The 12955-nt window shown below is 43.9% G+C and overlaps 1 non-coding gene across 1 annotated transcript; it reads left to right on the top strand.

Annotated features, from left to right (window-relative positions):
- Positions 1–206: 206 nt before the first annotated feature.
- On the top strand, positions 207–310 carry LOC111816989. The gene has a single exon (XR_002821288.1). It is a non-coding gene; the product is annotated as a U6 spliceosomal RNA (small nuclear RNA).
- The last annotated feature ends 12645 nt before the right edge of the window (positions 311–12955 follow it).

The following is a 12955-nucleotide window of genomic DNA, read 5'->3' as shown; positions in this document are numbered from 1 at the left end:
AGATGTGGGTCAAGTGCCAGGCTGGGAGAAAACATCTGTAATCTCTACAACCAATAGGGGATTAAAAGAGAGCTTCGGCTACTCAGGGTTTTGATAAAGTCATCAAGAAAAGCAATGGATTTGTTTTGATAATGTGTATTCTTATTTTTTTTATTGTTTCTGTTTTGTCTTTCATAAATAAGGAAGAGAAAGTCTAATGAAAAAATTTAGTGTTCTCAGTATATATAATAAAATTGGAATGATACCAAGAAGATTAGCATGGCCCCTGTGCAAGTATCAAAAAGTTTAGGATGTTGTGATTGAAAATATTGAAATGGTAATATGGCCTTTTTTCTAATTGTTGCAGAGAGGTAGCATAATGTGGGAGAAAGACTGTGTTTTGGGATGAATATTTTTGTCCCCACAAGTTTATTTACTGAAATCCTGAGTAGGTCTTGTGTTGGGGGGTGTTAGTCAGCTTTCTGGCACTGTGGTTCCAGGCCCAACAAGGTCAGCTTAAGGGAGGGAAGGTGTAGACGTCTCAGTCCGTGGTCAGCTGGCTCCATTGCTTGAAGGTGAGGCAGAAGTATGGCGGAAGAGCATGGCGGAGGAAACGTGCTTACCTCATGGCTGGTTGGAAGCAGAGATAGAAAGAGCCAGAAAAGAAAGGATAAGGTGCAAGGTACAGTCCCCCAAACCATACTTCCATGACCCAGTCTCTCCATCTTGGTCCCATCTCCTAGATTTCTATTGCTCCCCAGTAATGCCATCCAATACTAAATCCATCAATAATTTAATTCATACATGAAGTTAAGAGTTCTCAGAATGCGATCACCTTCCAAAAACCTTGCCTCTGAACTTATGCACCTTGTGGTAGTCAGGCACATGTGTTACAAGAGAAAAGATTTAATACAGGACATATAATTTATAGGATTCTTTTATAATATTCACCCAAAGAGTCAAATGCAAAAGAGTGCAGGAGATCTGTCTACACACTAGAGACCAAAAGAATCCAGCTAAGGGTCTGGATTCCATGGCAATGTTCTGCATGAGTCCAGCTAAAGACCCAGAGCTCATAGCGATGTTCTTCCTAAGTCCAGCTGGAAGCCAAGAGCCACCACAATGTCTCAGGAGGTTTGTACCCAGGTTCTACACTAGGAGGACCCCAAGGTCAGTGGTAGAAGCTAGAAAGTCTTCACTGGTGGGCTGAAAGGTTTGTGCCAACAGGCTGAGTGATCTGCTTTGACACCAGGCAGTGACACTCACAGTAGGGACCAGAGCTCCCCAGAAAAGAACCACAACCAACCTCAGTGACAGTGAGGACCAAGCCAAGTTCATATCAGGAAAACCAGGGCCAGGGAGATGGCTCAGTGGAACAAGTGCTTCCCTGGTAAGCGCAAGGGCCTGAGTTCAATCCCTGGTTCCATAAAAAAAAAAAAAGACACTCTTCTCATACCAGGAAAACCAGCACGGCACCCTTCTTCAGGGAAATCAACAGCACATCCTCTTTCCCTCCAGTTCTGCTTTTGTGCTGTTGCCACCAATCCTCAGGTGGACCTTCACTCCCAGCTCCACACTGACTCAGCTCAGCTGGGTGTTATAGGTTGACCAGTAGTTAACCACCACATGCCTCTTAGGGGACCTTTTATTTTTTATTTTTAAATTTTTTAATTCATTTTAATGAGAAAAATAACAATGAAACAGTTTCAAAACAGATTAGTAGGACAGTTACAATAATTAACACATTGCATATTGTTGTCTTTGTAGTAGTTATTCAGATAACAAGATGCAGACATATCTTGTCTAAACAATATTAGTACACCTTAGGGGAACTCTTAGGTTCATACCTCTAAGGTTACATGAGAATAGGAACATATTCTGATCCCTAATGAATCAGTAGCATCCACATATGAAAGATACTATTGTGAATAATATTCACAACAGCCAAGATACAGAAAGAATATAAGTGTCCATTGATGGACAAATGGATCTGGAAACTGTTAATATGCTAAATATGAGGTATATTATATATACTATATATTCATATAGATGTGAATATTATTCAGAAAAAATGATTTTGTTGTTTGCCACAGCCTAGATGAACCTGCAGATCACTATGCTGAGTATAATAAGCCAGACACAGGAAGAAAAAAAATATGCATGATTTTCTTTATATGTGTGATATTTAAAAAAAGTAAAATATATAGAGATAGAAAAAAAACAGTAGTAGGTGGGGGAGAGGAAGAAATGGAGAGATGAAAGCCAGAAGACACAAAGCACTGGATGGGAAGGAAAACAGATTGAGACTAGGAATGCACAACACGGGAACTCTGGGCAATGCCATTGTACTGTATGTAGGACTCATGCTAAGTAAGTAGACTTTAGATGTTCTTGTGATAAGAACAAAAACAAAAAGTAGGTAACTATATGAAATGATGGCCATGTTAATGGGTCTTGTTATAGTAAAATTTTAATGTCTATATGTATTCCATAAAATTATATTGTATGCCTTAAAGAGAAACAATGGAATTTATTTAAGGAGGGAATGAGAGGTGTCAGAGCTGTGTCTTTTTCTCTATGGGACCAAAGAGAGCATATGAGGATGCAGCAAGAAGGTGACCGTCTGGAAGCCAAAGCTAGAGCCACCATCGATAGCAGCCACACTAGTGCCTTGATCATGCACTTCCATAAAATCCCCTTGTTTGAGCCACTTAGTTTGCAGATATTTTGTTATAGCAGCCTAAACAAACTAAGGCGCACCTATAGTCCTGGATCATGCAAAATGAGAGAGCTTCATCCACTTGTGGAGTGACCTTGAATAGGCTGTTTCATCTTTCTGGGCTTGATAAGTCATAAAGAATTCATGTACTTTGCTTGTTGTGTTTCTGATAGGGCTAAATATTGTTTACATGAAATAGACATTCAACAGGATCTCATTCAGCTGTAGAATGTGGCCCAAAACAGACTTTTCTCTTCATAGCTAAGCCTTGCAAGGCCTTAAATTCTGCAACATTGACTATTTGTTCACTGGAAGGATGTGTGTCATTGGGATTGACTGGGAAAGAGAATCCTTTTCTGAATTCAGTGCATTTCTGTATTGACTCTGTCCACTGCAAGGCACTGGCAAGAGTCCTCTTGGAAAGAAACCACTTCCCTCTTCTGAAAGGCTGTGCAGACATCTTTGCTGATTCCAACTTCCCAGGGGGACTCTGCAGAGCTAGAAGCTGATAACAGAATCCAACCTCTTCCTCCCAAACCCAGCTGTGAGTTCATGCTTGCTGCAAGGGTAGATGCTTCTAAAAGGGCTGGAGTATTTGCTTGCATGTGGTGTACACCTTTATCCTGGTCTCACACAACCTGTGTTCTCCTAGACCAGAAGGCTCTGCCTACTCATCAGGAGGGGACAGCAAATGAACAGAGCTTTATCTGTACTTATGGCTGCTTTCCTTGGCTCTGGTCACCACCTTCATTATAACTGTGTCAGCACTGAATTCTCACAGGAGTGCAAATCCTGCTGTAAACTGGGCACGTGAGGGATGAGGGACCCTTGATGTTGCATGTCTCCTGGAGTCATCCTGAATCCCATCCCACCCCATCTATACAAAAATTATCTCCACAAAACTGTCCCCTGGTGTCAAAAAGCTTGAGGACTGCTGACCTTGATCTGGAGCAGTGAGGTGCACTCTAGTTGAGGTGCCAAGAACATGGAGACAGAATCTACACTTCTACGTGGACAGCCTGTGGCTTTGGTGTGGCTGGGGTGATGAGGTGTGGAAAGTCTTGCCTGAACTTGACTTTATTGATGACAGGTCTTGAAACTGCTTCTGCAAAGTAGGAACAATTGTTACTTGATATTCTAAAAAAACATGTTGGCTTAAGCTTCTGTTAAGCTTGAATTTCCGTATGTTTGGTAGAGAAGCCCAAGCATGGCACCATCTTCCAAAGTCCTCATCACCAGAGAAGTTGAGTGCATGGGAAGATTCCTGAAATGCCTTGGTGATTTTGACCTTTTGGATACCGAAAGGGGCAAAATGTGAAGCTAGAGAGTTTCTATTATTCTTTTACTCTACATATTAAATAGTGCAGACATTTGATTCATCAAAACTTTTGCATCTGTGACAAACTTACTTTGAAGCTAATGATAAGTTCCATTCTTTTCCTTCCTCATGGGGACAGTGCTGTCCTCCAGATTTTTCCTGTCCTCTTTCAGTGGAGGAGGTTTGTTCGGGGCTGAGAATCACAGGCTTGACTGCATTCCTGAGGAGGCCAAATCAATCACTGGTGTCCTGACCCACTGGCCTTTGAGGATTTCAGGTTCACCAGGTCATGCACATGTCCACAGGCTTCCTAGCTCCTACTCCAGGCTGATACACTTCAGGGGAATTAAACTAGGTGTGGAGAGAGGGTGATCGGTAGGAAAATGGCCCAAGGGATTGAAAACATTCACAAGCCACTGACAGGAACTCCCTATTCATTGAAAATGCTTCCATGCTGGACAGACTGCAGACAGCCTAGCCCACACCATGTCTGGAATTCTGGAATTGCTGCCCTTCCTGTGAAAATATGAGGGTGAGAAGCACCCAATATTCCATGAGAAGTAATAGAGACCCCACTCAAAGGTCCACAGCAGAAAGCTAGCCCAGGAATGGAATTTTTTGAAAAAGCATTTTCTAGAACTGGAATAAAATGCCAAAAAAATACAATCTTGTATATCAGAATCCTAAAGGTTGAAGTTCCCAAAGATCAAAGTTCTTAAAGTCTAAGATCTCAAATATTCAATTAATCCTGGAAAAAAATCTTTAAAGGTTATTTACACAACATTTAATAAGGGGAGTTAGTTTGGAAATATAAAAACGTAACAACAGTTCATGGGTCACTTTGTACAATAAAACAGGCAATAATAACACACATATCTTTCCACCATAAACACTCAGCTATGCTAATGATAGTCATGTGAGTATAAGAGTTATGAGCAGATGAATCATATTCATAAATAGGTCAAGAAGTGAAATGTATAGGTGTATGTGACTGTGGTTGGTAGCTCAGATTTATAACTGGTCATCTAAAATACCATAAGGGACACCTAAGACTTTTGATGAGATTGATCAAAACCACTGTGGCTCATCACCACATAACACAGTCACCCAAAGGCTGATCTTGAGAAATTTTATGTTGTATAAATACAGATGTACAAAAGGAACATCTTCATAGATTGAGGAAGTTTCACCACTTTTACATACATGCACAATGTTCACATGCAAAGCCAGTCTTCATGGGGTCAGATTTACAAAGATGAACAGCAGGTGAATGACAGCTCTCTAAAAGTGTTCATATAGTCTACGCCTCTGAGATTAGTAATGATGCAATAATGAAATACTTAGCACAGTGAATTGTAAAGTATAAAACCGACAACTTAAAATAGTGGAAAAAACCCTCTAAAAACAGACTCATCCTCAAACAAAGCAAAATAAAAAAACAAAACACTAACAAATATTTGAAATATGAAAATGTACATGATGGGGCAGATTATGGGCAGTTGCATGAGGTCGTTGAGTCAGCTGCCTTTCACACTTGAGAGCTGAAGTTTGAAGTCTTGCATCTCGATGGGTAGGTGCTAGTTTTCTTTTAGTGCAGGGCTCTCCTTAGAGAATTTTTCACATTCATTTGTATGGGTGTTGCTCTTTTAGATTTGAAGCTTCTGGAGTTTAGGTTTTTAGGATTTTCACATTCAGGATTTTAATTTTTGGATTTATGATTTTCAGGATTTTAGGCTCTAGGCACTTTGATCTTTTGGGATTTCAATACTTGGGATTATGGTGTTCAGGTTTGTTTCTTTTGGAGATAGGAACAATGAATCTTTCTTACTATGGAAAGATATATGAAAAAGCCCATGATTTAATTAACAGGCATCAGATTCTTCTCAAAGAGAAAACCATCATGGATTTGGAAGACACTTTGAGATGACTTTGGGGTAGTAAAGGCTGAAAAAAGCTATGTATGGTGAGAACTCCTGCAATATGCAGGTGAGTGCTTTGCCAAAGACAAGGAGATGAGGATGAGATGGCAGCGGGGGTGAGGGGGGAGAAGAGAGATGCCACTAGAAGGATGGAAAGCCAATGTTGGCTGGTTGGGGCTGAAGGGCAGGAGTGGATGGAGCTGCACAGAATAGAAATGCCCAGCTTTACTCTTTCTCCTAAGTTCTCTCAGCTTAGCAGGGGAGGGCTGCATGATTCTCCATGTACACACATGTGCTGATATGTGTGCACTCATGCATGTCTGCACATGTATACTTGTTTACATGTACATATTCTTGTGTGTGCTGGTGGCTATAAGTGTGTCTATGTGTCTAGCACACATATATGTAGGTGTGTACATGTGTTCATGTGTACATGTGTTTCTGTATAAGACAGAGGAATGGGTTTCCCTTTCTAGTGGAATCTACAAAGATTGGGAAGAGATAGCGCATACTGAAGCATGTGTCCTAGAGCTGGGACCTCAAGACTGGAACCCCAGGAACCATGAGAAGAACAGAACATGCCTGGTAGCAGGTCAGCCTACATACCATGGGGGACTGGTTTATTTTGTCCAGGTGCAGGAGAAGGGAGAACTCCACCGACATCTACCTATGATTTCAAGAGTGAGTGTTTCTCACAGTGGCTCTGCATTTGCCTGAGATGGATTTAAGAAGCTCTGTGGACACCAAGACCCTTAGGCAAAGACTAGCCTCCGCAGATGCCTCAGATGTTAATGATTTCCAGAAGCACCTGCTGGTGGAAGACTGGGTAATGACACTGGGAGGTTCTGTGGTATGGAACATGTCACTCCTTGTTGTTCCCCAGTGGAGCCAGCCTGATGAGTTTTCACCAGCCGTGTCTCAACACTTCCTGGAGGGTTTCCACTGAGGTGTAGATGAGATCTTACCCAATCAGCAAGATCGTGGATAAAGTATGCAAGAGCTCACTGAAGATCCTGGCAAACAGCACTCACTGGGTGCTGGACTATGAGCATGTTTCAAATACCAACCTGATGACACCCATGCCTGCCACACTGTACTACAAGTTAGTTTTCCTTGGAAACTATACAGCAAATGGCCCCCAATTGGTGGTGCTCAGTGGGACTTATCCGGTGAATAGGACAGAGGGGTTCTTCCTAGGAGGTCAGAATGGAATGGCTTCATTAGAAGCACGCTCTTTTGGTGCCATTAACCAATGAAATTTTTGAATGCACCCAATATAGGACTTGCCAGGGAAGCAGAAGCTCTTATACATTGCATATGTAATACATACATAAAAACTACAGTGAAAGTCTAAATTTTAAAAGTTTATTATATTAAATCACTGCTATGAATCCCCCTCAGAATCTTCCCCCTTGCTTCCCTCACACTCTCCCATCTTCTGGCCACTGTCTGAAGCAGCTCTGGAGTCCTCTGTCCTGAGTGTCTGTAGTTGTGCTGTTGTGGCTGCTTTGATGACCTGAATGGATTTGAGATATTTAATTCATGTCATTTTGACTTTGGTGAGGAGGCAGAAGCTTTACAGTGTCAGATCTGGTGAGCAAGGCGGAGAGGACCCAGTGCCAGGGCTTCATGAGGGGACCGAGGGCCAGGGCTTCATGAGCCACCTTTTCATTGGATGGTGCTCAGCAGCCACAGTCACTGTGTTCTTTTTATAACACCTTGTGAAGACCCTCAGGAAAGAGGCCTCTAGAACTGCTATAGAGAGTGGCCAGAACAGTGAGGAAGAGTGTCGGAAGGGGGATTCACAGCAATGTGCCTTTAGTGCACATTAAAATATTAACCATTCACTGTATATTTTGGTTATACCTCATGATATTGTGTACATATGCTTCCAAGATTTAGCTATGACAAATTGCACCACCATAAGCATGGGTCACATATATCGCTGTGCTCTGATGTTTTCAGTTCTCTGGAAAAATAAACAGGAGGCCAATAGCTGGGTTAAATGGGACCTCCAATCCTAGCTTTTTGAGGAATCTCCACACTGATTTCCACAGTGGTGAAGTGGAGAAGTCAACTTTTGCAGTTGGCGAGCAGGAATCCAGCAGGACCAGTTGTGCAGTCCCAGTTCTAGTGTAAGGCGGGAAAGGACAGACAGTTCAGCTCACAGCAGAGATGCGTTCCTCCTCATGCTGGGGAGCAGTCTCTCACTCCAGTTCTGGACTTCCACTGACTGCACGGGGCCCGCATCTTCGAGGGTAACGTGCACTTTGAAGCCTGCCAATTCAAATGCTAATTGTATCCAAAAGTAGCTTCACAGAAGTATTGCTAATAATGCTTAACCAAATATTTGGGCTTCCAGTGGCCCAGGCAAGTTGATACATGAGATTCACTATCACACCTGCTGAGCAGGCCCCGGTGGCCCATGGTGGCTCTTTTTCTGCAGCAGCTTCTGAGGAAATGCCTGGCTTTTATGTATCAGCTACTGCATTGTCTTCTAATTTAAAAACACTGTGTGATCCACCTGACCCCAGCGGGCCTTGTGAAAGGCAAAGGCATAACTCGCATAGAAGAAGAAAATGTTGGAGGGTATCTGTGGCCACAGGGATGAAAGAGGATTAGTGCACAAACACATGCTGTTAAGGAAGTTGGTAAAATGGTGTTGTGCGTGTGCACTCCAGGAATAAAACCAGAGGCAAAAGATTTGAAGTGTCAGGTTGCAGGAAGATCTGTCTGTAACTGACACTATGAAGAGTATCTGAGAACCCCCCCGCAGTTCAATAGGGAAAGGCGGTAACATACTGGAGAGGCAGCCACCAAAGGTACCCCAGCATGTCAGGAATCTCCTTGGGAATGAAAGAGTCCAGGCGAAAGAGTCAGATCTGGTAGGTGAAACCAGGAAGCTTTCAGGTGCCGGGCATCAGTGGGGGAGTGAATGGAGGAGGCCTCAGGCGGGCTCTGCGGCTGAAGGTGGAGATGGGTGCCCAGCCAGAGAGCAAGACAGTGGCACTTGGGCTGAGGTGAATAGACTGCTTTCTTACCCGGCGATGGCACCTCTGGGCCAGGGGTCAGGTGTGTTCTCAGAAGCACAGGGGCATGCAGGGAGGATGCATGTGCCGGTTGATGGTGACTCCAGGAAGCTGGACACGCCTGGGTGCCCTCACTGGGAGCAGTGGTAGAGGTGAGGAGGGACAGTGGATTCTATGCAGCAGGCAGAGGGGATGGACCAGATGTGGCCTACAAGGCTTGTTGGTCATGAATCTTCTGATGACATGTACTACCCCTCCTTTTTATAGGGATCTCCACACTTCTCCTTCATTACACATTTTCCTTAAGGATATTAGATCTCCTGATGCTAGTCCAAATGCCTGATATACAAATAGAAAGGAGGAATGGTTTCCTTGGCTCAGGGTTTCTGAGATTTAGTATGTGGTTGGCTGGCTCCGAAGCGGGAACAGCATGGTGGAAGGGTAGGTAGAGCAGAGCTGTTCATTTCATTTTATTGTACATTTTTTGGGGTATTGGGGATTGAACTTGGGACCTTGTGTTTGCGAGGCAGGCATTTATGCAGCTGAGCTATCTCCCCAGCCCAGAGCTGCTCGCCTTAGAGTAGGCAGGAAGGGAGTGCAGGGAGGAGCACTCTTGAGCAATCATCTCTGAAGTACATAACCAGCGACTACCTTCCGGATCTGAACCCACCTGCTCACAGCGCCTTCAACCAGGAATGCTGGGGGATTAGTCTACTGATGGTGGAGTGCCCCTGTGGTCCACCTACCTCCAGGTAGCTCTTAATCCAGTCAGAGTGACAGTTAAGATGAACAGGCACAAGAGCCATTCACCCTGCATGTCTTTTACCATTTTCTCTTGGAGACCTTCCTATGCTTATTTAACTTAATTGTGCGATGGATGGTGATTAGCAGGAAGCTCCTGCCGTCTCCCTGTCTTCCCCCTGGCCCTAGTCGCACACAGAATGCCCACCCCGCACAGACACAATGCTGAGTGCTGCAAGTAAGTGCAGAGCACGCTAAGGCACAGGGTCTCTGAGTCCCTGGACGCCAGGGCCTCCTGCTGCGGACTGGAAATCAGCAGGCCTTCATTTATTTTACAGGCCAGTGACTCCCCCAGATTTGGGATTTAGGACTCCTTTAAAAAAAATCTTTAAAATTCCCAAAAACTTTGGTTTTTGTGGGTTATACTAAGACTAGCATTTAAAAATTAGATTAGAAAGCAACACTGAGAAATTAAAAACATTTATTCTTTAAAAAACTTACTACACGTGGACAAAGTAGTAATAAACTTATTACACGTAGACAAAGTAACATTTTTATCAAGAAGCCCTCTGCGGTGGCCTCTGATGCTGGGAGTCAGGCGGGCCGGACCTAGAGGTGCACAGCTGATGCCTGGGGAGTCGGAGCTGGCGTGGGCAGGGGTCCCTGGCTCTGCATGCTTCGTGATCTTTGTTCATTGCCGAGCACGTCCTGGGAAGGTACCCATCAGGAAGCCTTCCCACGCTCCATGAGCTTCTCCTCTGCCAGGTGAGGTAGCAGTTTTCAGCGAAAAGGGAAAAGTGCCAGTGGAGGCAAGGCATTGCTGGGCCCCGGCTCATCTCCACAGCTTTAACCGTGATTTCGGGTGTGCTATCCACCTACCCTTGTTCATGAGGGCTAGCTAAGGGAATTCTGTGATAGGTGGCAGGAAGATTCTCAAAGAATCTCTGGAAGAGTTCAAGTAAAAAGCGAAGGATCTTCAACTTCTGTGGAGTGAAAATGTGTGTTACCTGCTGGAAAGCCACTTTACACCTCTGAGATGTGGTTCTCAGGACCTCTGGGGTGGTGCGTGATTATTTTTTCATACCTCTGTAGACCCTGTTTCACAGCAGCTCAGCTCATACCAGCTAAGCCTGAGGACAGCCTCTGTGTCCCAACAGAGGGGATGAGGAAAGTGTGGTGTTTAATCACAATGCAGTATTACTCTGCCTTCAAGAAGGATAAAGTTGAGTCATCGATAGGGAAATGGCTGCACCTTGAGATCATACATTAAGTGAAATAAACCAGACACAGAAGGTTAAATATCCATGGCTTCTCTTATATGAGTGACCCAAAGTATAAATAAAGAACAAAATAGATGATAGGAAACCAGGAGATAGTTTTTTTTTTTTTTTCAAATGGGCAGAAGAGCAACAGATGGAGTGAGGGCAGGGAGCGAGAGTGAGGGAAGCCAAAGAGCTGAGGGGTTGTGCTGTGTTTCACCTTCCACAATTCGTGCAGTCACCGTATGCTGCAGACATGCACTAAAAATTAGGAAAACCAGGTCCCAGTGATTTTGTCATTGCAGGATGTTGGGAAACCCCGATTGTCCCCAAGAGAGGACTGGTTATATGCACAAAGGGACATCCACAGAGGGGACCACAGCAGGGCTGCAAGCAACCAAGAGAGGTCCCTTTTCTGCAACCCCAGGACAGGTTTTTAGGAAGTGCTCTTGAGCTAAAAAGGAAGCCCCTGAGCTGGGTATATGACACCCTCCACACAAGGGGTGGCGGTGGTGTCATCTGCTCACTGTATTTGATTATAGCCTTTGATGAGTACAAAGCCATGAGCTGAGAGTGGAAATGAATGGGAGGAGAAGGAATGAGGTGACCGGTGGGGGTGGAAGGGACCTTCTGACGTGCAATTCTTACACTTTTTGATGCCATATGCAGATGTCACCCCCGTGGGCACTAATTATGGTTAAAAATGATAAAAAGCAAATGCAGTCCAGATGGACAGCAGCCCAACCCTTTCCACCAAAGCCCTTCATTTTCCAAGTATTCTGAGCCATTTGATGGAGGGTGGGCTTGAATAGTTTTCTTTGAGAAGGTTTCATTGCCTTTCATTTACTTACCTACCTTTTGCTATGCTGTGGATTGAACCCAAAGCCTTTGCACTGAGCTGCATCCACAGTTCTTTCTATTTTCATTTTGATTGCAGGGTCTTGCTAAGTTGCCCAGGTGGGCTCAAGCTTGCAAACTTCCTTCCTGAGCTCCAGAGTGCTGTGATTACACCTACATGTGCAGTACCACATCCACCTCCAGCATATCTGGAGAGAAAATCTGAGTGTGGGACCCTGGTACCCCAAGGTGAGCCCTCACCTCCCAGGAAGGAGGTGCTATTCCCCTAGGCCAGCACCTGGGGCTGCACCAGTGAAGAAGGCAGAGGTTCTAGGAGATTCCTAAAATAGAAGGGGAAAGAAAAGGGTTGGGTACTGATCAAAGTGTTCAAAATTCTTATATAGACACGGTGGAAACACATCAAACTTGTAGTTTCTTTTTTTTTTTTTTCAACAAATAATACACTGCATATATTCTTCTTAGTGGTTAATTGCTGTACAAGATGCAGACTTGTGATCCTACTTACAAACACCATTAGAAAAAATCATTCTATTCATTAAGAGAATGCAACTATATATCTATCCCAACCACTTTGAATACACAGATACAAAATGGACATTCATAGTTATACCCCAATTTTTTTTAAGTTCCGTTGTTGAATATTATAGGTGTGTAAACTCAGCAAAATATTCTAAAAGAGTACAGAAGCCCATAATAGCATTGAGTCTTCTGTTTAATTGGCAATGTCAGAAATTATTGACGTGAGTCCCCCACAGCTCAACATAACAACATGGCTTTACTTCCTATATTTCATCTTCATACTTTTCTACTGGATGGTTAAGACCAAGGTAAAGCAGAACCTATGCAACAAGAGTTGTAGCTTTTTGGTTTGAGAAGGTCAGTGAAATGCCCTCAGGATTTATCCTGAGATCCTGTACCTCAGATTGTAGAACCTTTGTCAGTGCAGCCATGTGGATGAGTCACGGCCATTGCTTGGCCAATGTGCTCTCTGTGAAAGCCTGAGAGAGTGTCTTCTCCTCATGTGACTCTCCTTAGGCACACTCCACGTCATCGATCAATTTCCTCTTTGGCCCCATAACCTTCTTGATCAGAAAATCTGGGACACTACCGAGGTACATGACGTTACAGTACAA

This window comes from Octodon degus, unplaced genomic scaffold (genome assembly GCF_000260255.1).
Source record: "Octodon degus isolate 3935 unplaced genomic scaffold, OctDeg1.0 scaffold00045, whole genome shotgun sequence".
Classification (NCBI taxonomy): domain Eukaryota; kingdom Metazoa; phylum Chordata; class Mammalia; order Rodentia; family Octodontidae; genus Octodon; species Octodon degus.
Note: the sequence above shows the minus strand (reverse complement) of the source record. Positions and strands in the feature narration are given on the sequence as shown.